The 24,582-nt window shown below is 36.8% G+C and overlaps 1 protein-coding gene and 1 pseudogene across 8 annotated transcripts in view; both read right to left on the minus strand.

The window, feature by feature from the left end:
• The window catches only part of PDE4D (phosphodiesterase 4D), a 1,577,486-nt gene that overhangs the window by 354,699 nt on the left and 1,198,205 nt on the right, over positions 1-24,582 (minus strand). The window lies entirely within an intron of this gene.
• LOC144341432 (surfeit locus protein 1 pseudogene) overlaps positions 1-24,582 on the minus strand; it is a 33,283-nt pseudogene continuing 8,701 nt past the window's right edge. The window contains exon 1 of the transcript XR_013418353.1: positions 1-24,582. This exon is cut by the window's right edge and continues 8,701 nt beyond it. The product of XR_013418353.1 is annotated as a surfeit locus protein 1 pseudogene (transcript).

The raw sequence follows: 24,582 nt of genomic DNA on the forward strand, positions 1-24,582 counted from the left end.
TTTTTATTATTCACCAACCAACCCACCAACCAATCAGCAACAATTATTTGTTGAAGCTTTTTGTTGTTTTTTCATTAAGATAAACCAATTAAGTAATCTATTTTTTTCTATTGATAAATTTGTTTACAGAAAATAATTTTAAAGTATTCAATTTCTAAAGTCTGTTGCTCTAAAGACCCATCCTTGGAGAAATCCAATCATTTCCTGCACTTAACACTGGGATGAAACACAGGGCCCAGGGACACTCATATTAAACTTGACCTGATTCCATCTGTACTTTGTTCAGTCTGTTTATTGTGCATCTTGAGCTTTCATTCTCTCAGTCTGATTTCCCTTTTGCTCCTGTTCCTCCAACATGGAACCCGCAGGTCTTTTCTCCATACATCAGACGTGTTATCTGGCCTATGTCTTTCCCTGGCTCCCTGAGAGGGCACTCCTGGAACCTGGCATTGAACAGGGCCTTCCTCCTATAATGTTTAATGATAACCCTCCAATCTACTGCCCTGCCTAGACAAGATTTTCATGCTTAGGGTTGGAATCAAGTTTTTCAAGCACAACCCCTGTGACAGCTAATATTTAAGGGTCTCAGCAGAATTTAATTTGTAAAGAACTAAATATAAATATACTTCTGAAATCTGGCGTCTTGCTCGTCTTCTTGCCTTTGTGTTCTCCCTGTTCTTTTTTCCTTACTCTCAAATATCTTCTGCAACATTAAGAAAAATGTGGAATGGAAAAGTAGTCATAAAAAAAAGCTAGAGTTTTGCTCTGAAATGTCTATGAGATGGTGTGAAAAGGAGCCTCAGGACTGAACTGTGCCTGGAAAGGTACCTTTTTCTTCACTATATGCAGCCTTCCTGAGTCACTGGTCACTGTTAGCAGCACAGAAGCCACAGAATGAAAGAACAAGTGCTGAGTATAATTTGAGAATTAAAGAGAAACAGGGAGAGAGTTCTTCTGTTGTATTGTATGATCATGTCACTGGTCCCTCTTAAAAAAATAATCTAAAAATACAGTACATGCATGCACATGTGTGCACACACACCATAAGGTCTGCTCAAGTCCTAGGATTATTTGGGCTTGAGAATTTTTGGATTGATTGAATACAACTTTAGTTATGTACCCTTGATTCAGGAATTTAAAAAATGGCTAAAATCTTTTGTTTACGTAGCAATTAGAGATTTAGAGATAACATAATCTGAGGATGTCTTCAAGTCTCAGATATGCAACTTAGCTGTGCAATCTTAGGAAAATTATGTCTCTTTCATGGGCCGCATAAATTCTCAGGACTAATTCAGACACACTATTGGCACAATAGCCAGCAAAATGCCTTAGTTTGGTTTTTATAAGTGTGCTGGATTTTTGGAATAAGTCCAATAACTACATACTAAGGAAAATAGTTCAATCATTTTTTATTGCTTTAGTTCTTATCACTCAGTATTGCTGGTGAGGGAGGGAACATAAACCTCTGGAGGAATGAACTGATACCATTGCATGAGACCAAAGGCAACTAATCATGAAATGAGACAGTCCTGAAGTAGCTGGTTCTGATTCTGACCAAGCAACCCAATGAATAGTTTATGGGCTCATGTCATGCCTTTGAAAAGCACAAATAAAGAGCAAAGAAAGAAGGTCACACAAATGGAGGTTACTCTCCTGAGTTTGTCAAGAAGTTCACTGGGCACTCCACAGTTGGGAACACTGGTTTTCTAGAACCTTTATGGTTTATGGGTCAAGTCCAATGCTGTCTATATTTACATTATGCATTAGGCATTGCAGCAAATATTTACCATCCTTTTCTTCCTCATGCTCGCCTCCCTCAGTGATATTGGGTTTAGTCATATTACATGCTGTGGCCAACAGAATTTGGGCACAAATGATACTGCTTTCTAAGCTGAGGACTTACAAGGTATTGAATGTTTCTACTTGCCACATTGGGAGTTGTAAACTGTGCCACAAGGATATGCCCTGGGAGATCATTTGCCCAAGAAGGAGAAACATGAAGAACAAGCATGAAGGCAACCTGCAGCCTGAAGAGCACTATTTTGACCCATTAGCAGGCCTACGAGCAAGAAGCAAATGTTACTGGTATTTTGTGGTTGATTGTTCGGTAGCATTACTGTAGCAATAGCTGACTAACGCACCTTGCAATAATAGATCAACATAGAAAATGTGAATTTTGTTTTTCTCTTGGGATCTCAACAGTTCTGACTAATTCAACTAGTCCCTAAACTTTCTATTTTATTTTGCCTTTTCAAGTTTGCTAGCAATCTAGACTCTTATCATTCCTTAAATATGCTTCATGTAGTGCACAGTGCCTCCACCCCTTGACAATTCCCATCTGTCTCATCTTTATACGCAAGATTCAACTAAAATTTTTTATCTTTCATGAAGAACATCAGATTCTCCCATTAATTCTTTCTGAGAGGCAATTTCTTCTTTAAGCTCTTTTATCTCTCTCTTGCCTTATTGATCACCATCTGTAATAAATTATAGTACCCCTAGTATTGTTCTATACCACTTATTGGTTAATACATCCCTTGGATCTGAAAATGCTTTAAGGACTGGAATACGTCTCTTGAATTTCATACAGAATAAGCCCTTCATTAGTTATAATTTAAATTAATTTACTCCTCATGCCCCCAATCTGCTTCTCCTTTGGATATCCTAACTCAGTAAATGTCATTCTCATCCTCCTAGTTCTCCAAGCCAGAAATCTAAGTGATTATTAATCCCTATTTCTCTTACCTATTAACCAAGTCCCATTTAGTTAAAACCCCTACATAGCAATCAAACCTATTCACCTCTCTCCAGCCCCACTGACATTATCTTAAAGCCCTTCACCACTTTTTCCTGGAATATTGTAATTGATTCTCACATGTTCTACCTACTTTTGGTCTTGAAGATATGCAATTCAATTTCCCACAGCAGCCAAAGTCATTCTTTTTGAAGTGCATATTTGATTATGTCATTTGCAGGTTAAAAATCTTTTACTGGCTCCCCACTGCAGCAGAATTAAGTAGAAATTTCTATGTGACTTATCAGATCTTTTATGATCTACAGTTTAACTCTCTGGCCCTATTTCTGACTGACTTTCCAACTTATGCTCTATACCTTAGGCAAACTAATTTTTTTTTTGCATCTCCCCAAACCACCACAATTTATCTTATTCCCAGTCATTTGCACATGATACTGTGTCTACCTGATACCCTCTCTCTCCTTCCACCACCCTTTCCTTGGCTATCTCCTCTTGAACTTTATATCTCAGATCAGATAACATTTTCTTTAAAAGCCCACTCTGACATTCCTCTCTCCTCTTGCTCAGGCAAGCATGGCCAGGGGCTCTTCTTGCGTGTTACTACAGCATCTTGCATTTACCTGTAGCACTTATGATACTATGGTTTCTGATTTACTTGTAGTTGACTCTATGGGTAGCCTACCCAAGAACCATTCCTTCCTAATAGGCCCCCAGTGAAATTCAAATATCCGCCTACCCTTGCAGCCACATACTTACAGGGAGGTGGGCCTCAGCCCCAGCCACCATGAGGGAAACCTGATTGTCTCAGATAATCATGAAAGTACCATTTCCAAGGCAGTGATTGGTTAAGACATAAGCATGTGAAACAATTTTGGCCAATGAGACATTGAAGGGAAGTGGGAAAAGGGAAGACCATCTGGAAATAATTTTTTTCTTTCTTAAAAGAAGACTTAAAAAGAAGATCCTCTTTTCCGACTGGCCATAGTTATCTGCATGTAATAGTTGGACCTGTGACTGACATCTCAAGATTACCGGAACAAACCAGAAAACTCACCAACACTTGAGGATGGCAGAAGAGAAAGAAGAAAAAGACGCAGGATGCCTTTGATAATATCACTGAGTTACTGAGTGACTTAGAGCCTCCCACCTCAAGATGGCTTATGGCTAAAGCCAATTAAGTTACGACTTTCTGGCAGTTACAGCTGCAAGCATTCTCACTGACTGACACATGTCTACCTTCCTCACTGTACTGATATTAATGAGAATTTATGCTTGGAGATGCAACTGCAAAGGAACTAAGAACTAAAGAAAACATCTTAGAAGGCTGCATGGCATTATGGTGATTAATAGGGAAAACTTTATTAATGTGGTATCATACAGAGAATCAGAATCAGCTTTTGAGGAAAACGATGTAGAAGTCTTCTGATTTATTTTCTGGGCCAGAGAATAAAATGGAACAGTAGTAGCTCTTTGAAAAGCTAGGTTTAACATGATCACAGAAATCCTACTGTACCAAATTCAGAAGCCTCTAGAAAAGTGACCTAATTCAGTTTCTGCTGTGCTCTGCCCCTTGCTGTTCACTTTCCTATCTCAGCTCTGGTTTTACTTCAAAAGCTCAGGAACTTAAAAGGGGGAAACCTACCAACATATTTACCTAAACTCTGATCAAAGATCCAAGAAAAGGTCAAGGTGATAGCTGAACCCACAATTATATTAACCTTTTGTGGAAACGTTGAACAATGCAGTAGTATCTTTGCTTTTGCAGAATATCTTGTTAGAAACAGGAATTTCAAGAATAGCCAGAAAGATAAATCCTCTTGCTACCTTCATTTTTATGCTTTAAACAGTAAATGCAAAGCAAAAAGACCTATGCAGCAGTCTATTAAACAGCAGTACCCTTGTATTTATCAATAATAGAACAAACTCTCAATATTCATAAGGAAATGTAAGATAATACGGATAACCAAGATTATTGCTTGAGCATATTCTTTAAAAATTGCCAGACAGTTCAAGGTCCTATAGTGTTGCAAATGGAACTTATTGTATACTTATAGTTACTTGTAAAATGAGATAATTTGTATAAGGCAGAAGTTACCCCTCCATTGAAAGTTTGGTAGAAGTTATATGTAGAACCATTTGAGTCAGTACTATTGACAATCTGCTTATTCACTAATTTCTGTGTGGAGGGGTAGGGGTGTCTAAAATTGTAACTGTTGATGCAATCTGTCAAATGGTATAGGTCTACTCTAGTTTTTTTTTAATTTTAATTTGTTGAGTCTGTTTAAGTTTCATTTTTGTACTTTGTGTTAAAAAAAACTTGAAAAAAAAACCAATGGTAAAAATACTGCAGCTTTAAATATACATTATTATTTTCCCATCTCTGTGATTCTGGAGTCATATAGTTTATAGAGTAGCCCCCCAAGACACATGTAACTATTAAATACTTAAAATATGGCTAGTCCAAATTGAGATGTGTCAAAAATATAATATATACTCTGGATTTTGAAGACTTAGTATGAAAAAAAAATAATTCCACTGATTTTTAACGTTTTAAAATGTGGTTACTGATAAAAATTTAAAATTGTATATGGAGTGTGCATTATATTTCCACTGGGTAGCACTGTTCTAAAGCATTCATCGGCTCTCCTCACATTATGCCCTGCACTGCAGACACTGACATATGTGTAATCTCTAAAGCACATGTCATGATGAAAAAAGCATACTATTTCTAAACAGATGTGTGATCTTGCTTGGAAAAGACGCATAACTTTCTTGCATTTCCATTGCTTCATCTTTAAAATAAAAGGGCTGCATGAGATGATTCCTAAATTCCTTTCCAATTCTCATATATTTAATGACTTCATCATTTCCCCAATAGATTCCAAAGCCAGAGAATACAGTCCATGTAACAGCTCATTTCAGTTTGATAAATATTTCTGAAGCATTTATCATTTGCCAGGTCCTGGGAGGAGGTAATTTTACACCTAACCATCCTCCACCTTTTTTTAGTACTATTCTTTATTCTTGGCAACTTTTTGAGAAATATCTATGGAATGAATGGACACATTATTATTCTGCTGTGTCTTATATGTTAATACAGAAAGAGAAATACACACACACACACAAACACACACACACACACACACACACACACACACACACACACACTCCCTAGACTGGCTGTGAATGAAATACTAAAAAAAACCAATAATAATAATTTGAGTAGTGATTCTTTAGCAGAAACTCAAGTGCCCATATAACTGAATGGTTTCTGAATCTGGCAGCTAAAAATGCTTTAGTCTTTCTGAAAAATGGAAAATGCATTATAAGTCTAAGTAAAGAGCACTCCAATTTTAGCTGCCTTTGCCCCTTCTGAGGCTTTCCTGGGTCAATAATTAGCAACAGAGCCCAGAAGACTGGGGGAAGGATCAGGATGATGAACAAGTGCAAATGAGCTACCTTAAAAAAACAATAGCACAAAGCATGAGAGCACTCAGAGTTGTACTGCAAAGTGTTCAGATTAGACAGGCCCAAAAATGAAAAAATTGAAAATTAATAAACCAGAACCTAGCTGCACGCACTGACTTAATGAGAGTCGTCGTTAATGTAACACACTTTTGCCTACTACTTTTGTGAAGACTTCTTAAATTATTTTAAATGCTTCTCAAGAAATGCCTCTCCAATTTTGCTGGGGTTCTTAATGTTCTTCTCAATTTTCTTTCCAAAAGCATAAAGGAGAGAAGTGAAGAGATGATTTGAAATACTAGAAAGAATACAGGACTAAGAGCCAGGAAATTTGGTTTCTAGTCACAGAACTGCTACAAACTGGTGATACGGAGTTGAACAAATTATTTAGTCTTTTTTGGTCTGTTTCTTCATCTGAAAAATGAGGATAAAGCTCTGTGTATTCTAGTGGTTGATAAGGGGGATCAAATGAGATAATGGTAAGAAAAATTACATTTATAAGATACAAATGTTCTATAAATGTATTTTACACAAAATTATCAGAGAAGTCTCTTATGAGCTAAAATATGATAATAGCACATGTGGTCCAAGATCCAAAAGTGAAGGCTAAGAAGAAACATATATAACAAAAATTATATCCTTTTATTAGAAATAGCACAATATCCATAAAACTAATCTTTAAAAGCACAGGGAGCAGTGGTTAATTATATAGACTCTGAAGACAGACTAGTAGGATTTGAGGTCTGACACTGCCATTTACTAGTTGTGTGATTTGGGGCCTCTCACTTCACCTTGTGTACTGCAGTTTTCACATCTGTAAAAAGGAGGTAATAATACTACATCCCTCCTATGTTTGTTGTGAGGGTTAAAGCACTTCACATATATAAAACACTGGCACAATGTAGGTATTATATAAGTATAGCTGTTATATGGGAGTACATTCTAGAATGCTTTAAACTCTAGGCACACTTTCTAGCTAGCATTTGATTTATCTTGTTTGAAAAACAGCCTGTATTTACCATATACATATAAGAGGTTGGAAGTGTCACAAGTGTATGCTGGGAAAACAAAGAAAAGCAACTTCAGTACACAATCCACAAAAGGATAGCCTCGATGGAGTCTACACTTCAGAGGGCTAAAGTAGATCGTGAAACCAAGTACACTCAGGTGGTGCCTTGGTACATGTATGGCTTTGTGTTCTTACATTTTCCTCAGGTACCGAAATAGTGACTAAAACACCTTGCATTTGCATTGCATTTTAAAAAATCACTTTCACATCTATTATGTCATTAGAAGTTAAGGGTCATTAAAAGTGGACAATGAACTTGCTTTCATCTTCAAAAATCTCTCCGAGGAATCAAGTCAATTGAATGCTTGTACTTGAGAAAAAGGTGGGCTTTTGGCCAAATACTTTCTGGCAGCTCATAAGCCTGAGCTTTTCATCTGAGCCAACTGCAAGCCTGGAAGGGTCCAGAAAAGCGACTCATCTGCTCAGCAGACCTCACTGGCCTTTTGTTGTGGTGGGCACGGTGCCTTCCACAGAGCTGTTGGTCAGTACGTGGATCACAGACTGCATCCTCCTTGCAAGAAGGCCATTTTGGATGTTTCACTAAGGAATCCAAGTGTGCAAGGCAGAGAGGGGAGGCTGACTAGTTGGGGACTTCCTCCAGGATTTTCCCATAGGCTCCACCTAGTTGCTTCATTCCATTGATGGATTCAAGGGTGATTTTCCATGAGACTACACCTAATGGAAAAGGAAGTCTCAGGCTGTTCTTATCTAATTTGCCAACTATTACATCAGCATTATTGATTCAGAGCCCCCATATCAGCGAAATATAGCACAGATGGGAATTCCCTGCAGATGTTTTCATGGAATCATTTGCTAGGAAAGCCCCAATTAGCAAAAAACATAAACATATACCTTTTTATGAAGCCCTGTTAAATCTAATCAGAATGCTTGCTCCAGAAGGAGTCTATTCTCAGAAATTATATTGTCTGATCAAGTTTAACTCTTTTGTCTACTCATTGAAGTCCTTAAATACATTGTAAGAGAATATACTAAAATATGTCAACCTTCAATCAATAAGCATAGTGTAATGTCTAAAGGTCATGATTTGGATTATCACAACATTTTGAGTATCAAAATGTATAAAATGGAGCATATCTATATTACCTGCCAGATGAAACAAGATTATTTAAAAAATTACTTCATCATCTTGTGTTATTTGAATATAAAAAACCTGAAGGCAGGCTCTCCTTGTCTACTTATTCAACACTTAGATCGGTGCCTGAAACATAGTAGGTATTCAAAAATATTTATAGAATAAATGAATATCTGAGAAGCTGAGTCATTCTCACCACATTGACATTTTAAATTTATGTATAGACAAAACAGTCTCAAATATATGAAGGGAAATTAACATTAGCAACACAAAAATGTTTTCTTCTGCAGAAATACAATGTTAAACTATAATTGTGCAAAGTCAAAAAGTAATTTACAAATTAATTATGGACCATTATTGAGTCAAAGCAATTCTATAAATAAATAATGCAGTACTTTTCTAAAGGTTGTTGCTATTACATGTAAGCCCTCAGGACAAAAACTGGGAGTCCTATTTTTAGTATGTCATCACGTTAATTAATGAATGATATAAACAATTCATGTAAGCACCTCAGCCAAGCATTACTCTTGGGGATCAGTGGGCTATTTCAGTAACAAGAGTTAAAAGCAGGGAACACAATCTTGGATTTGGTAAACTCATCTAAATTTCTTGACATTCTCCAAAGAGTAGCATTTAAGCAAAATCCGGCACAGAAGTGAAATATATAATTGAAGCCTACTTTTCCTCGGTAAGGTAACTATGATCCTTTCACATTAGTGAGATCGTGTGGATCCCATCACTAAATTGGCCCCAGGCAACCTGCTCTTGGTGGCATTCTCCCCACCTCCTCCTGCACAATTGTCTCCTGCAGAGAGAAGGGTGAAAGTCTTCATGCTCTCCCATTCTCCAATGATGCTCGTGAAAATTTATTCTCAGGAAAGATTCTAATCTCAGGTATTCACACTCATATACATTCAAATCACTATGTTACCTTCCCCTGAGGTGTCTGACTTACTGATTTACCTCTATGTTAAAAACAAAAACAAAACAAAAAAACCCAAAAAACTATTCTTTTTCTTTCTCAAAAGAAATTTCAAGAGTTAGCTGTCAGGAAAATAATGTCTTCTAGTCTGTTTATTTTGTTTTGAGATTAAAGGCCCTTCTCTGACATTGAAATTTCATATGCAGACTAAATTGAACAATTTAGTTATGTTGTTTCATTCACTTACAAGAAACGACACAACTCATTGGCTGGTTGTCTGGCTGTGGCACTTCTCTGTTCATGTTGCCATGGCTTCCTCGACCACCTCATTCCTGCCTTCATGTCTGACATACATTTCTGACATCGTGATGGATGCCTGTACCCTGAGCACCAGCACCTCCTCAAGGAGAACACAGTCTCAACCACACTCATCATTTTCTTTCCTTCCAGATGCCCATCATTTCCTGTCCTTCCAGATTGCCCAGTTTCCAGTCTTGAGAGCTCCGTTATCACTGACCCTCTGTCTCCTCACCCCATTGTAGTAGTGGCTAGTGTCAACTATGTTACACCTATACAATGTTTTCAGAAATGACATTTTTTTCTATTTTCACCTCCATAAATTTAGTTTATAATATCATTACTTCTTAAAATACAAATAATACTTGCTTATTGTATTTTTTCCCTAGGGCTGCCATTACAAAATATCACAGACTTGGGTGGCTTTAACCATAGAAACTTATGTTTTAAAAACAGTTCCGGAGGCCAGAGGACTGAGGTCAAGATGTCGGTGGGGTTGGTTTCTGTGGGAGGCCTCTCTTCTTGGCTTGTAGATGGCCATCTCCTCCTCGTCTCCACCTAGGCTTCTCTACGTGTGCACGTGCATCTTAATCTCCTTTTCTTATAAAGACACCAGCCGTGTTGGATTAGGGTCTACCCTAATGATCTCATTTTATCAAAATCACCTCTTTAAAGACTCCATTTTCAAATACAGTCACATTCTGAGGTCCTAGGTTAGGACTTCACATATGACTTTGGGTGGGACACAGTTCAGCCTATAAGCCTCATGTTTTCCCTATGGTATCAGCCCTCAGCCCAGGATGACATTTCTTTTCCAGAATCATTTTGATAATCTATAGAAAAATTGTCCCACAGCCACAGAGCCATCCTTAAACAAAGTCCCTCTGTTCAGAATCCAAAGGCCTGTTGCCCCATGTTAAATTTATGTTTTCAAGTTCCCTTTCTTACAATTCTAATAAAACACAGTCACTCTGAATCTCTCAAACGCAGGCTTCTATTTCCTACTTACTTTGCTTTTACATAGGTTTTCTGTCTCCAAGAATGAAATTATCCTTCAACATTCTAATCAAATGCTAGCTTACTTTAGCGCCACTTTTCCTCAGTCTGAGATATGTTCTTCCAAACAATCATGATTCCTGGTTCCTAGAGCCATGGCCCATTTACCTGGCTCTCCTATTTCATTAATCTTTCTCTGTGGGTTTCCCAGTTCACCAAATCGTAAGTATCTCTGAATAGAGAGCTCCTTACAGCATGGCTACTGATAAATCATTCACTGAGTTGACTAAATCCAGGCAGTATGATATCAATCATTTCAGAGGCAATATGATGAAAATATCCCAAACAATTATTATTTATTCTTGTTTTTAATCTTGTAAACATGGCATAAATCAGGTTTTGATGACCAGTGGTAACGGTTTTTTCAGCTCATTATTTTTCTTCCCAAAATAGCATAAAATTTTTACTTTAAACAATTACAATATATATGTATATCCTGTATCAAATTTTTGGTGACATTTTTAAAAACTGAGAGGAACACTGTTATTTTTATCCACATTATGGGATGGAAAGCCCTGGGGTCCTTTATGAGTGACATGCTTGCCTAATGTTTTGCAAGATCTGACTTCAAGGCACTGTTAGATAATGATTAGTTTATTTTCCACTCTAATTCACCCTCTCCAAGATTTACTCTGTATTTGATATAAAAATCTTAGTTCTTCTCCATTTCCCTGTCCTTAAGACACCTTAACAAATTGACGTTAGGCTTTAAAAACCATACATTTTTAAATAGATATAGAGGCCAAACGTGGTTGACAATTTGATTGGCTAGCCCACAGCCTTTTCCGAACTTCTTCATCCTTGCTATCTTTATTATAAAGACCAGAAAACCAAATGTTAACTTTCCATCTTCTGCGTTCAAGATGACCATGTGGCATAATTCTGGCTAAAGGGCTGTAAGCTGAAGTCTTCTGGTGGCTCTGGGAAAGGCTTTTGTGTTTCTTATAAGTGGGGTAGATACAACTTCAGCTGGCCATCCTTTCTCATCCTTCTTCCTTCCCTCTCACCATCTGTGACACAGACATGATCGTCTGGAGCTGCAGTAGCCATTTTGCCATCAGAGGAACAGGCCAAGAAAATTGTGGAGATGCTGTCTCTTTGCAAATGGCGATAACATCATGCAACAACCGAAACACCTCTAGTGGCTACCTACTTAAAAGTAATTCCTATTTGTTCAAGCTATTGTAAGTCCAGGTTTCTGTTATTTACAGTTGAAAGCATTGAAAACTGATATACCAAGCATTATCTGTTGGCAGTTTGAGTTTTCCACAAAGAAAAATTATTTTGTAGCCATAGAACATACTCTGTAATCAAAATCCAGTTCCAAATCCATGAATCCAGTTTTCTAGGTCAAAAGGAGGCAAAAGAGAATGAGTTGGCTGTTTTCACATAAATCACTTACCACTAAGGGGATCTCTGCTATCCTTTTTTTTTTATACGAAGGGCAGTATTTTTCTTTTCCCTCAGGGATTGTTATTAACTATTTTCTGGATATATCAAGAAGGGGGAAAGTTACATTAAAAATTAGACAGAAAGGGAGGACTTTTCCCTTAAATTTGTGACAACCTTCTCTTAAAGTTATTGTAATATGCTTCTTGGGAAGGAAGAAGGCATAGTATGGCATAGCATGTCAAGGTCTATCTGCTTTCTTTTTAACATTCCCTGTGCAGAATACCTCATAACTGTGATCCATAGTTGGCAAGAATCCCATTCATTTCCAACAGAAATCCAGGAAGCTTCGTGTGTCTCTCTCCAGCTCATTATCAGAGCAATTAAAATCAGCTGTTTTAATGCTGCTTAAAGAGCTTCAGATTTTGTAATTTATGTAGCATAAGGCAAGATTCATTTTTTATGGAGAGATTTTGATTCCGGTCCTGCCAAGTCCTAAAGAGTTCTAATTAAAGACTCCTTGGGGAGTTTTTCTTGATCTGCTAGATTTAAGATTCTTTAGTAAATACCTGCTAAGATTATTTCTGGTGGGGATAATTTAACTTTAATTTTAATGTCCTAATTATATTCCATATATATCTTGAAACTCCAGGTCAGTAATCTCATTAAGTAAATATAAAATAGTATATAATATTCTATAATAAAAATGATGCATTATTAAAAGATGTATGCAAATCTTTAAACCTGCATGTCTTGTTTATAAGGATCCAAAGCTGAAAAGTCTTTACTGCTGCTTATTTGAATAATAGCTACCTTCATATGCTTAATGTTAAGTTATAAGGCTTTCTTTTAGGTACTAAGTTTACTCATAAAATGCATACAATCATTACATCTCTGAGTGTTTTTAAATTTAATAGAGTTTTTTTAAATTGGAGTCTGATAGCCTTTATAGGATTGGCAACTTGTTTGATAATATCAGTGCTAAGGGAAGAAATTATGGGAAAAAGTTGGAAGAGAGGATCTAGTGGAATTTTTTTTTTTTTTTTGAGACGGAGTCTCACTCTGTCACCCAGGCTGGAGTGCAATGGCGTGATCTTGGCTCACTGCACCCTCTGCCTCCTGGGTTCAAGTGATTCTCCCGCCTCCGCCTCCCTAGTAGGTGGGATTACAGGCACCTGCCATCATGCCCAGCTAATTTTTGTATTTTTGTAGAGATGGGGTTTTGACCACATTGGCCAGACTGGTCTCGAGTTCCTGACCTCAGGTGATCCGCCCGCCTCGGCCTCCCAAAGTGCTGGGATTACAGGTGTGAGGCACTGTGCCTGGCCGATCTAGTGGATTTTATCTGAAGCTGTGTTTGTAGTGTAAGCATGTTGATTACACTGTATTTAGCTTTTACGTTAGTTTTGAGTATGTACATTGGGAAAACTATTGCCTCCCAACCACCCCTTGGTACCACCATTGTTTTACTTACGTTTGTAGAGAAAGCAAAACCATATTAATATGGGAACAGAACTTTAAGTGGGCCTTCTCCTCACTTCCTCATTCCCCCCAAAAAATTATTTTTATATTCTGTTAATTAATTACATTCTGTGTGTCTCTTCCATGGAAGAGATCAACCTAGTAAGAATAACACACATCATCTAATCCTTCCCATTTCTTCTTGAAATGTTAGTGGTACATATATTTTTCCTTTTCCTGAAACCCATTTGCCTCTGCTTTTCACTTGGCTAATTCCTATTCACTCTTCATTTTTCAGCTTATACATTACTTCCTTCCAGCAGCCTTGATTTCCCATCCATCATATTAATTGGTTCTCTCCTTTCCTGGGATCTTTTCTTCTTCAACGTATTTTAGCTAATTATGCATTTAATCATAGGCTGATACGCTTAACGTTTTTCTTCCCTACTCCTTTGTAAGGCTCATGAGAGCAGGAACCATGTCGATATGTTTACCACTCTGACCTCAGAGCGCAGTCCAGTCTCAGCATAGTATACGTGCTCAATAAATATTAGTAGTGAAGATCTCAGATTGCTTTCCTGTGCTCAGAGCATGAGAATCAACTCAAAGAAGCAATAGCAATAGGAGCCTTCTGACAGTAAAATCCCCATTTTGCCGAGAAAACAGCTGTGAAGGCAGAAAGTGACCATAACCCAGGAAAAGGGAGGATGGCAAAGAACTGCATCTATTTCACAGTCTTGCTCAGGGTCATGGCTGTGGTTATCAATCTTTGCCTCTAAAAATACATAGTTTTTGCCCCTATGAGTGGTCACTGCTTAGTCACTGCAATGGATTTGAACTACACAACCTATATTTATCACTTTTATCCATTTAAGACCAACTCAAAGACAAAAACGAGTAAAAGAATGATGAAGACTTTTTTTAAGATTCTGCAGTACCTTCATAAGTGTCTCCTTCTCAGGGATGAAGAAAGAATTGCTCCTTTAAAAAATATCTTTCTGTAAAACGACCGGAAAATTCCTAAAGATAGAAACAAAAAAGCTAGATGGCAGCAGACTGCCTTTCATGTCCCTATCAATGAATAGATTGCTAACTAACAATCAGGGGCATTGTTCATATCAATAATATAAATAGTTCAAAAGACTCCAGAAATAAGTTTCTAAGGCACTCCCAGCCATTTGGAATAACTATGGCTTGGAAATTTCCCCATCTTTGTAATTCTGAGAAAAATGATCTAAACTAGATGTCTATAACTATATTCAGATGATTCCTATTCATAAACTGAGAATAAAGAACAGACCAACTTCAGTAACAGTGACATTGCTGGGAGAATAAATTGGCTCAAGAAGTAACAACAGCAGCAGCAAAACGGTTAAGGCACTTCAAGGTAATCAGTTTAGCTCTATCACTTTTTGCTGTGACTCTGAAGGAAGTTAATTGAATCTCTGAAAGTAGTATCTTGCTGCCTGGAATTTGTACCCACGAGCTTCAAATAAACTATTCCATGAAGTTTAAGCTGTCCTTGACAGAAAGAAGGGTACAATCAGCTCCAAGCCATTAGGGAAGGTATAATTTCACAAAGCCAGACAGCCAAGGAAAGTGATTCTCAGAGGGAAATTTTGTAGAAACAATTTTGCACTTCCCTGTCCCTATCCATCAGTAACCTCAACAGAGCTATTTTTAGATTGTTTCCCTTTATTCCTATTGATGACCATTATTATATTTTTGAAAATATTTTTGTTAATGTTGTTGTTAGAAACTGGTAGGTTAAGGAAAGTTTAGCCATGGTTGCTGTTATTAGAAGCAGGTGTAATTAATAAAAGTTTAGCTGTGAAGGCTAGGCACCCCAAGGTTCACACCTCAGCTTATTGACTACTTTTTTAGCTATACAACCCTTAGCAAACTGCTTACCCACATGAACTCTGTTCTCACAGCTGTTAACAAAAGTGGTGGCAGTGATAATAGTGTTGAGAATTGTTTTCATGTATAACCAAATTATCATGGAAAATGCCTAGCAAAAGCTCAGGCTTATGGTATGAGCTAATTAATACATCGAAATCTCATTCCTTTCTCTCTTTTTTTTTTTTTTTTTTTTTTTGGCTTTCCTTTCTTCCACCGCCTTCTCCATCTTCCAAGAACCAGCCTAAGTAGTAGATGATGACTTGGGTCTCCTGCCCACCAAGAAGCCCAGTGTGCTGGCTTCCTGACACAAGACATAGCCCTGCTAGGGAGTCAGGAGTCTGTCTGTTTACTCAATGCTCAGTTCATATTAGAAAGCAAATGCTCTTGAAAATAAAAAGCATTAACTCATGTCTAATTGCTTATCTATACTTTCAGCACTTCTTCATGTTTTACAATTTACTGTGAGCAGGTTCTAAAAAGAGAACATAGAAAGAACAAAGGTTTTGGTTTTGATGAGGAAAAGTGTGTGGAGAGAATACAGAAAGAGAAGGATGAAGGAAAAAGACACGAAGGTCTCAAAACCTGAGCTCCTGCATCAGTCATTCTACCGAATTAGCCCATTCTGAGCTTGTCCAATTCTTTCGTAAATCAAACTTGCATGCTTCTTAAATTGTCAATGGTTAGCTTTTCATGATTCTTAAAAACCGTAAATTTTTAATGATGCTAGTATAAGTGAAAGGCATTCATAAGTTCCCCTCTTTAATAATGATGGTCACAAATTGGAGCAGTCAACAGCTAACATTTTTGCAGTATTTACCATGTACCAGACACTGTGCTGGGCACTGTACATGATTATCTCACTTAATCCCCACAAAGCCTCATGAGCTATTATTATTATTGTTTCAATTTACAGATGAGGACACTAAACAGAGAGACAATATACAGCTACCAAGTGGTAGAATCAGCTAACAGGCCATGCGTTCATTTGTTCTGATTGCAGTTTGATGCCTCTCCTGGGTGAATTCAATAGGACCAGAACTCAGTTCTACTAAAACATCTGGTATGATTTCACAATGTCACTATGTTTTTGCCTTTAAAGTGAATTGGGGAATTCTGAGTGGGCCTGGGGACATTTTAAGAGGTCATAGGGGTATGAGCTTAAACCTACTAGTGTCATGGGAGCCTCTCCATCTTGTGAACCCTCTTACCATCTTCATTCCCATTTAGGCTTTTACAAAACACATGACTGTAAACTGGTTTTCTTTGGTAGTAGAGAGGAATGTTGTGGAGAAAACACTTGAAAAAGTTCATAGGTTAAAAAACACAAGAACTACTTGTTTCATACATGGTTTTATGTAAATGTCAAAGATAATCTCTCAAATAATCTTTAAGTTTCCACTAATATGTGATACCCCAAAAAATGTTGCCTCCTGTGATAATATCTTGCATTCTTCTATTATTCCATGAAACATATCTTATTTGATTCTCACAGCCAACAATAAACTGAGGTAACAAGGGAAAATAACCACAGCACTGCTTTATAGAGGCAAAAGTGGGATCCCACGCTACATGGCACAGCGGAAACAGAATCTCAAACTAGTATTTAGGCCCCTAGTCCCAGCCAATATCAAGTTTCATTAGTGCAAAAGTTCTTTACCTATACACAGTCTATGGCTTTCTTGGTGAAAATAGTATTCTTGGAGAACTAAATTTTGCACAGGAAACCATGGACTCGGCATCTCATATTCTTTTTTACTGTATCTTAGGAACCACGTGCATGTCCAGTCTAAAGCAGCAGGTTGTCTAAAGAGTGTTTGGCTAGGCAGTGCTGAGAGACTGCACGTCATTAGCTCTTGAAAGTCATTACCACTGAGTTCATGTCCCTAAATTGTGTCTTTCTGTGAGGAAGGCAGAGGATCATATTTGAATTCAAGATCATCGAAGTATGGTAGACATGAAAGGCGTGTGGTTAGGACACTAGCAGAACTCCAGAGCAAGTATGTACTTTCCAAGTTCCCAGGGGACAGGCTGATGGCAGAAATGTCTGATTTGAACAAAACTGCTAAATAACTTGTTCTTTTACTTAAAGTCCTGCAAAAATTTCCCACTACTATAGCAACTATTAATGAAAGTCTGTTTTTATGCTCCTCGATGACATTTTTGGCATAATTTAGAGAAAAAACCTCAGAAAATAAAAAAAGCAAATGTAAGACATATGTTATGAAAATATCTTATGAAATATGTTATGAAACTTTTGTTCATTATGTAACCAGTGCCAACTTTGCAACCATTTAGGTCTCTGATGGTGATAACTTATTTATCTTGTCATTACTTTTCCAAATCCCAAGTCCTACAGAACTGTAGCTTCAACTAGAAGCCAAGCCCTACCTTTGTCCTACACAAAAAGAGACCTAGACTGTGAGCAGCCTCGCTACAGATTTCTTTGACTCCTTTTGGATCACACACTTTGAATATAAGAATAACCAAGACATGCATCCAAGTATATTTTTAAATTCTAGTTTTGCTTTTTCTGATCTAGCACAAAGTGAGTTATCTGAGCATCAAATTATGTATTTTCCCGAAATATTTTATATTTTCTCAAAGCCATTTTCCTTCATAACCAATAATGAGAGATGATAGAAGGCAGTTTAAGGCATCTCAGCATTTCCAAATAGCATTCTGTCTAAGGTTAGTTTCAACATGAAAAAGGTGGTAAATGACATATAAATGCATGTACAGGGGAGGCGGTGTTCTGTGGCAAAAGAAGTTTGAGAAAAAGATCTTTAAAAGTTAAACAGTTTTTTAGCAATTCTCAGTACCTTTAATATGCAAATGAATGAATCATGTTCAAGACGGTAATGATACATGCAACGTTTCTTAAAATGATTTAAGCATAGAACCATCATTTGCAGAGCAGTCGCGGGGACCAGTGTTCCATGGGCACACTTTCAGTCATGTGGGCTCAGGAGTCACACAGACCTGAATTCCTGTTACAGCTCAGAGGAGCTATGCATCCTTGAGAGAATGATAGAAGCACATGGTAAACCTTGGTGTCTTAGCCTCAGTCTCTTGAGGTTGACAAAAGGTCAGTAAATTCAAAAACACTAAGAAAACTACATTATATTCTTGACATTCAAATGCATCTTCACAAATCCCCTAATTCACTAATATCACTCTAGCATTTACTTTTCCCCTAGAAAATTTATTTATTTATTATCATTATTATTTTTAAAAAGCAACTCTCATTGATGTGTTAATCCCTGTTGCTTTACAGGAATGTGTGCAGTTTTCTCGCCCTCTCTGGAATCTCATTTTCATCAACAGCACCTGTTTGCTAATGTTTTAATTCTCCCTTGATGAGTACTTTTGCACTGACTGGCACACCCTACAAAAAATTCCAATTTTTTTTCTAGAAACAAGCACAGAGTGAACTATGGTGGACTTGTTTATAAAATTTGATCTCATTTATCACTTTAAATTTTATACTTTTCAAGAATTAATAATTTTCTTAGCTGTTTTCATGTAACGTCTACTGTCTAGATCAACGCTGTTCAGGAGAAATATAATGTGAACCATGAATGATGGCCACAACATGTAATTTTAAATTTTTTAAAAGCCATATTATGAAAAGTTATTTTTACAAGCAGGTGAAATTAATGTATTTATTTTTACTTTTGTGGGTACATTGTAGGTATATTTATGGGGTACATGAGATATTTTGATATAAGGCATACAATGCATAATAATCGCATCAGGGTAAATGAGGTATCCATCACCTCAAGAATTTATCCTTTGTGTTACAAACAATCCAATTATACTCTGTAATTTAAAAATGTGCAATAAATTATTGCGACTGCAATCACTCTTTTGTGCTATCAAATACTAGATCGAATTATTCTATCTAACTATATTTTTGTACCCATTAACCATCTCCACTCCCACACCCCTGCCACTCACTACCCTTCCCAGGTTCTGATAACCATCTTTCTACCCTCTATCTCCATGAGTTCAATTGTTTTCATTTTTACCTCCCACAAATGAGTGAGAACATGCAAAGTTTGTCTTTCTGTGTGTGGCTTATTTCACTTAACATAATGACCTCCAGTTCTATCCAAATTGTTGCAGATGACAGGATCTCATTCCTTTTTATGGCTGAATAGTACTCCATTGTATGTATGTACCATATTTTCTTTATTTAGTCATTGGTTGATGGACACTTAGATATAACCAAGTGAAATTAATTTTATTTATTTATTTTTTTTGAGACAGAGTCTCACTCTGTCTCCCAGGCTGGAGTGCAGTGGCACATTCTCAGCTCACTGCAAGCTCCGCCTCCCAGGTTCATGCCATTCTCCTGTCTCAGCCTCCTGAGTAGCTGGGACTATAGGTGCCCACCACCACGCCTGGCTAATTTTTTCTATTTTTAGTAGAGACGGGGTTTCACCATGTTAGTCAGGATGGTCTCGATCTCCTAACCTTGTGATCTGCCTGCCTCGGCCTCCCAAAGTGCTGGGATTACAGGCATGAACCACCGTGCTGGGCCAAAATTAATTTAAATATGTTTTATTTAACCCTATACACAGTATTAGTATTTAAACATGTAATCATTATGAAAATTACAAATGAGAAAGTTTTCACTTTTTTTCACACTATTATTTGAAATCCTTTGTGCATGTTATATTTCCAGCACATCTGATTTGAATTAGCCACAGTTCGAGTGCTCTGTGGCTAATAGCTCTCTTGTTGGACAACACAGGCCTAGATTAGCAGTCAGCTTCCTTCTGGGTGGCAATTTTCTACACAGGTACAATGTGTTTATCAGTTCAGAGCTATGGCATTTGCAAGAGAGAGTAGAGAATAATACAACTATATTGTGATTTGAATACTTGGTGGTGCATGTGTGCATTCAATAGTTCTGTAACTTAAACCCACACAAGAGCTCTGTTGTACTTTGGATCAAATTACTTCCCGTCATGAAGCATCAGAGTCCCTCAATAGTCTACACCACAAAAGCCAAGGGATTTTTGTAATTGTTTTACAAGTAGGAAAAGCAATAACAGTGATTTGAAATTTTTACAAAGTTAAATTTTGTAAATATATGTTGAATACAAATCGTGTACATGACACTTGGCTAGTTCTTAACACTGATTTTTAGATATGAGACATTTGATTTTCTTGGCAAAGGTATGTATGTATATATAATGCGTATTCAAACACACATATACTATATCCATATATATCCAAAATACATATAAATGCATGTATGTGTGCATAGCATAATGCTTATCTATTTTACAGGGTCAGTTCGTTGGTGATTATTTCCTTCTTTTCCTTTGAATCATGGGCACTATAGAAAAACATAAAATCAGTCTTGTTTCATAAATTAGTTTTTCTATTCAAACTTGCACTTATCTTTGATGGAAAGAAATGTATAGCCTATTCTTGTGAATAATGCTAGCTAATATAAGCTGAGTGCTTACTCTATGCCAGGTGCTAGTTTAATGGTTATATATGTATTATCTCATTTAATACTCAAATAACTCTAATGATGTAGGTGCAGAGGCACCTGAAACAGAGCACATTTAAAGAATTTCATAAACGTCATACAAGCTGCAATTGGAAGAGCCATGATTTGAACTCAGGAATTTCTGCTCAATCATGAAATGAACTACTCATTTTAAATGCATAGCATTCTAAGTACTCTCTTTTTAGATAATGATTTGTTAGCTAACCTGAATTAGGTCCTTAAAAGCAACTCTCATATTTCCTATGATTTCACATATCTTTGAAGGTCTGAATGGAAAGGAACTTTGTAAACATAGTTTTATACTTAGCATAACCTCTCATTTTATTTTACTCCAAGACCAATCCAAGAAAATTCTTCAGCTTCATTCCTTATCTCTGACAAATACCAGAATGCACGACACATGGTGCCTCTGATCTGTATCATTTCCCCTAGTACTTGCATTCATCTTTGATGTTGATATTTTGTGGTCTAGTGGCTCTTGAGAGAAGACAAATACCTATCTCCTTTGAACCATAAATTACCATATTTGGACTTACTTCTTCATATAATTTTTACTAGTCCTTTTTATTTCTCTCATATATAAATTGAAATGTTGAAATGATGAGATCTATTTTTAAAGCATATACATATTTTTGGGGGGAATGTGACAGAGTTTAAATTGCTAACAATTATACATAAACCAGCTGAATCAACTGGGCAAGAAAACAGCCCTTCAGTTTCACATTAATCCATTTGCGTGTAGGCATCAGGGAGGTCTCATTCTTGCAACCCCAGAATGGAAAATATAAAGTCCAAACTAGTCTTCACTTTCACACCCCTCCTCTTTTCAAAAAAATCATTTAAAAATATTTAACTGACAAACATTGCATACATTTATAGTGCGCAAGACGATGTTCTGAAATATGTACACATTATAGAAGAGCTAAATCAGGCTAATTAACATATGCATTAACTCACACAGTTTTTTGTGGTGAGAACATTTAAAATCTACTCTCTTAGAAATTTTCTTTTCTTTTTCTTTTTGGTTTTCTTTGTTATTATTTATTTAAAGTTTAGGGGTATATGTGCAGGTTTGCTACATAGGTAAACTTGTGTCATGGGGGTATTAAGCCTAGTATCCATTAGTTATTTTTCCTGGTTCTGTCCCTTCTCCTGCCTTCCACTCTCTGGTAGCCTCCTATGTCTGTTGTTCCTCCCTCTATGTATCCATGTGGTCTCATTATTTAGGTCCCACTTATAAGTAATCACATATGATATTTGGTTTACAATACATTGTTCTTAATGATAGTCACCATGTTGTACAACAGATCTCTTGAACTTATTCCTCTTGTCTAACTGAAACTTTATATCCTCTGACCACCATTTCCCCAGTCCCTCCTGTTCTCATCACCCCCGGTAACCCTCTTCTATTATCTGCTTCTATGAGTTTGACCTTTTTAGATTCCAAATAGAAATGAGATCATACACACATCTCTCCTCTTGCTTATACTTACTAGCTTTCAGCCAGAAGAACAATGTTAGCAAAAGGGTTGCTTTTGAAAGTTGACCAACCCCTGGTTTAAACAACATCTATCAGAACGTACAGCATAAAGTTTAAGGCTTCATAAGTCTAGCAGATTCAATATACATTTGTTGGATGAATTACTGAATTGGATATAAGTTCACAGGGACATTGAGCTATTCTTTGATATTTCCTGAGCTTGGTGTTGATTTCATGAATGCATACTTGATGTATGAAGAAATATTTAGGCACATGTCTTGGATCATTTATAGTTTTCTTATACCTCTATAATGTTATTTCTGTAAACTTAAAAGGAAAGAGTAATTATACAGTCCGTACACTCAATTTCAAATGAGAAGGTTGAGGACCCATGAAGTTAAGGTAACTTGTCCATTGTTGTTCAATGAGCCAAGAGAAAAGTGGAAATCTAGTTCAGCTGGCTGCTGCCCTTCCATGCAAAAACTGGTATAGGTCATATTATGATTACCATTTGAATGCAACCTAACAAAATGTTGTGGCCTGAGACTTCATTTATGATAATAATGAAAATTTATATTAAAAGCAAGAAATTACATTTTGCATGGTGGATTACACAGTACACAGTACACAAATGAAATCTGGAATTGGATTTGAATGTTTAAAAATACATTATGCCTTCATACAAGATACTAAATGTTTTATGGGGGAAGAGGTTTTTCACAAGGGTTATAATAAAAATACTTTTATCTATTTAGTCATTTCTTAGCAGTTCCTCAGTTGTTCTTAGTACAACCAAGAAATACTAAAAGATGTATTGGCTCATGCCTTCCCCTTTCCCCAAAGTTTACCATCATAATGGTAAAGGGTGAGTGAAAAATGCTTGAAAAGCAGCCCATGATCACTGAATGATTCCATTTTTAGAACAAGCTTCATGATATCTCCGGTGGGATAGGATGATAGTCAGCTTTCTTAGAAGTGTAACAAATTCTTCTCTGAGAATGAAAGTAATCTTGGTGGATGGCGCCAGGTTTCAGATTCAGTCTTTTAAATTCTTACTTTAAGGCCGGCACAGTGGCTCACGCCTGTAATTCTAGCACTTAGGGAGGGTGAGGTGGGCTGATCACCTGAGGACAGGAGTTCAAGACCAGTCTGGCCAACATAGGGAAACCCCATCTCTACTAAAAATACAAAAATTAGCCAGGCATGATGGTGGGTGCCTGTAATCCCAGCTACTCGCGAGGCTGAGGTGGGAGAACCGCTTGAACCTGGGAGGCAAAGGTTGCCTTGAGCTGAGGATGTGCCATTGCAACAGAGTGAGACTCTGTCTCTAAATAAATAAAATAAAATAAAATAAAATTCTTACTTAGTTGCCTCAGAGCACTTATTCAGTGGTTTAAATCATTTTTGAAAAACTAAGAGTCATTAACCTTTTAATGCAAAAGCGGGTGTTCATTAGGAGTTTCTCGGGGAAAAAAAATAGCTTACATTCTGTTTCTTTTGTGCCCATCTTTCCTCTCAATACTGTCTCCTTAAGATAAACAATCAAAAACTATAGATATTTATGTTGAACACTTATAAAAATGATTTGTGTGTAGGTCTTTTGTTAGTGCATTAGTGATATGGTTTGGCTGTGTCCTCATCCAAATCTCATCTTGAACTGTAGCTCCCCCAGTTCCTCATGTTGTGGGAGGGACCCGCTGGGAGAGAAGTTAATCATGGGGGTGGTGTCCCCCGTACTGTTCTCATGATAGTAAATAAGTCTCACAAGATCTGATGATTTTATAAAGGGGTACCCCTTTTGCTTTTGTATCTTCCTATTGTACCTTGCAGTGGACAGAACAATAGGCAGTTGAAGGAAAGATGAACCATTCTGTTTTTCTTTAGTAGTTTTGCTAAAATATTTGATAGGTTAAAAATACTGGTTAAAATAAATGCTCTGGATTTTAATTTACCATGTCACATTTATCACTGACAAAAAAGTTAGCTGTTCTAAGCTGCTATTTGGTATGTATTGAAAAAAAACATTTTAGTAATCTGAGAGAATTAACATGACATTTAGCAGGAATTACTATATAATTCCATTTAGTGAGAAATTATTTGGGTACTGAAGAACACTCGGTTTGAGGATTATATTTTTTAGAAATCCTTATTTCTGAAAAAATCTAA

This window comes from Macaca mulatta, chromosome 6 (genome assembly GCF_049350105.2).
Source record: "Macaca mulatta isolate MMU2019108-1 chromosome 6, T2T-MMU8v2.0, whole genome shotgun sequence".
Classification (NCBI taxonomy): Eukaryota; Metazoa; Chordata; class Mammalia; order Primates; family Cercopithecidae; genus Macaca; species Macaca mulatta.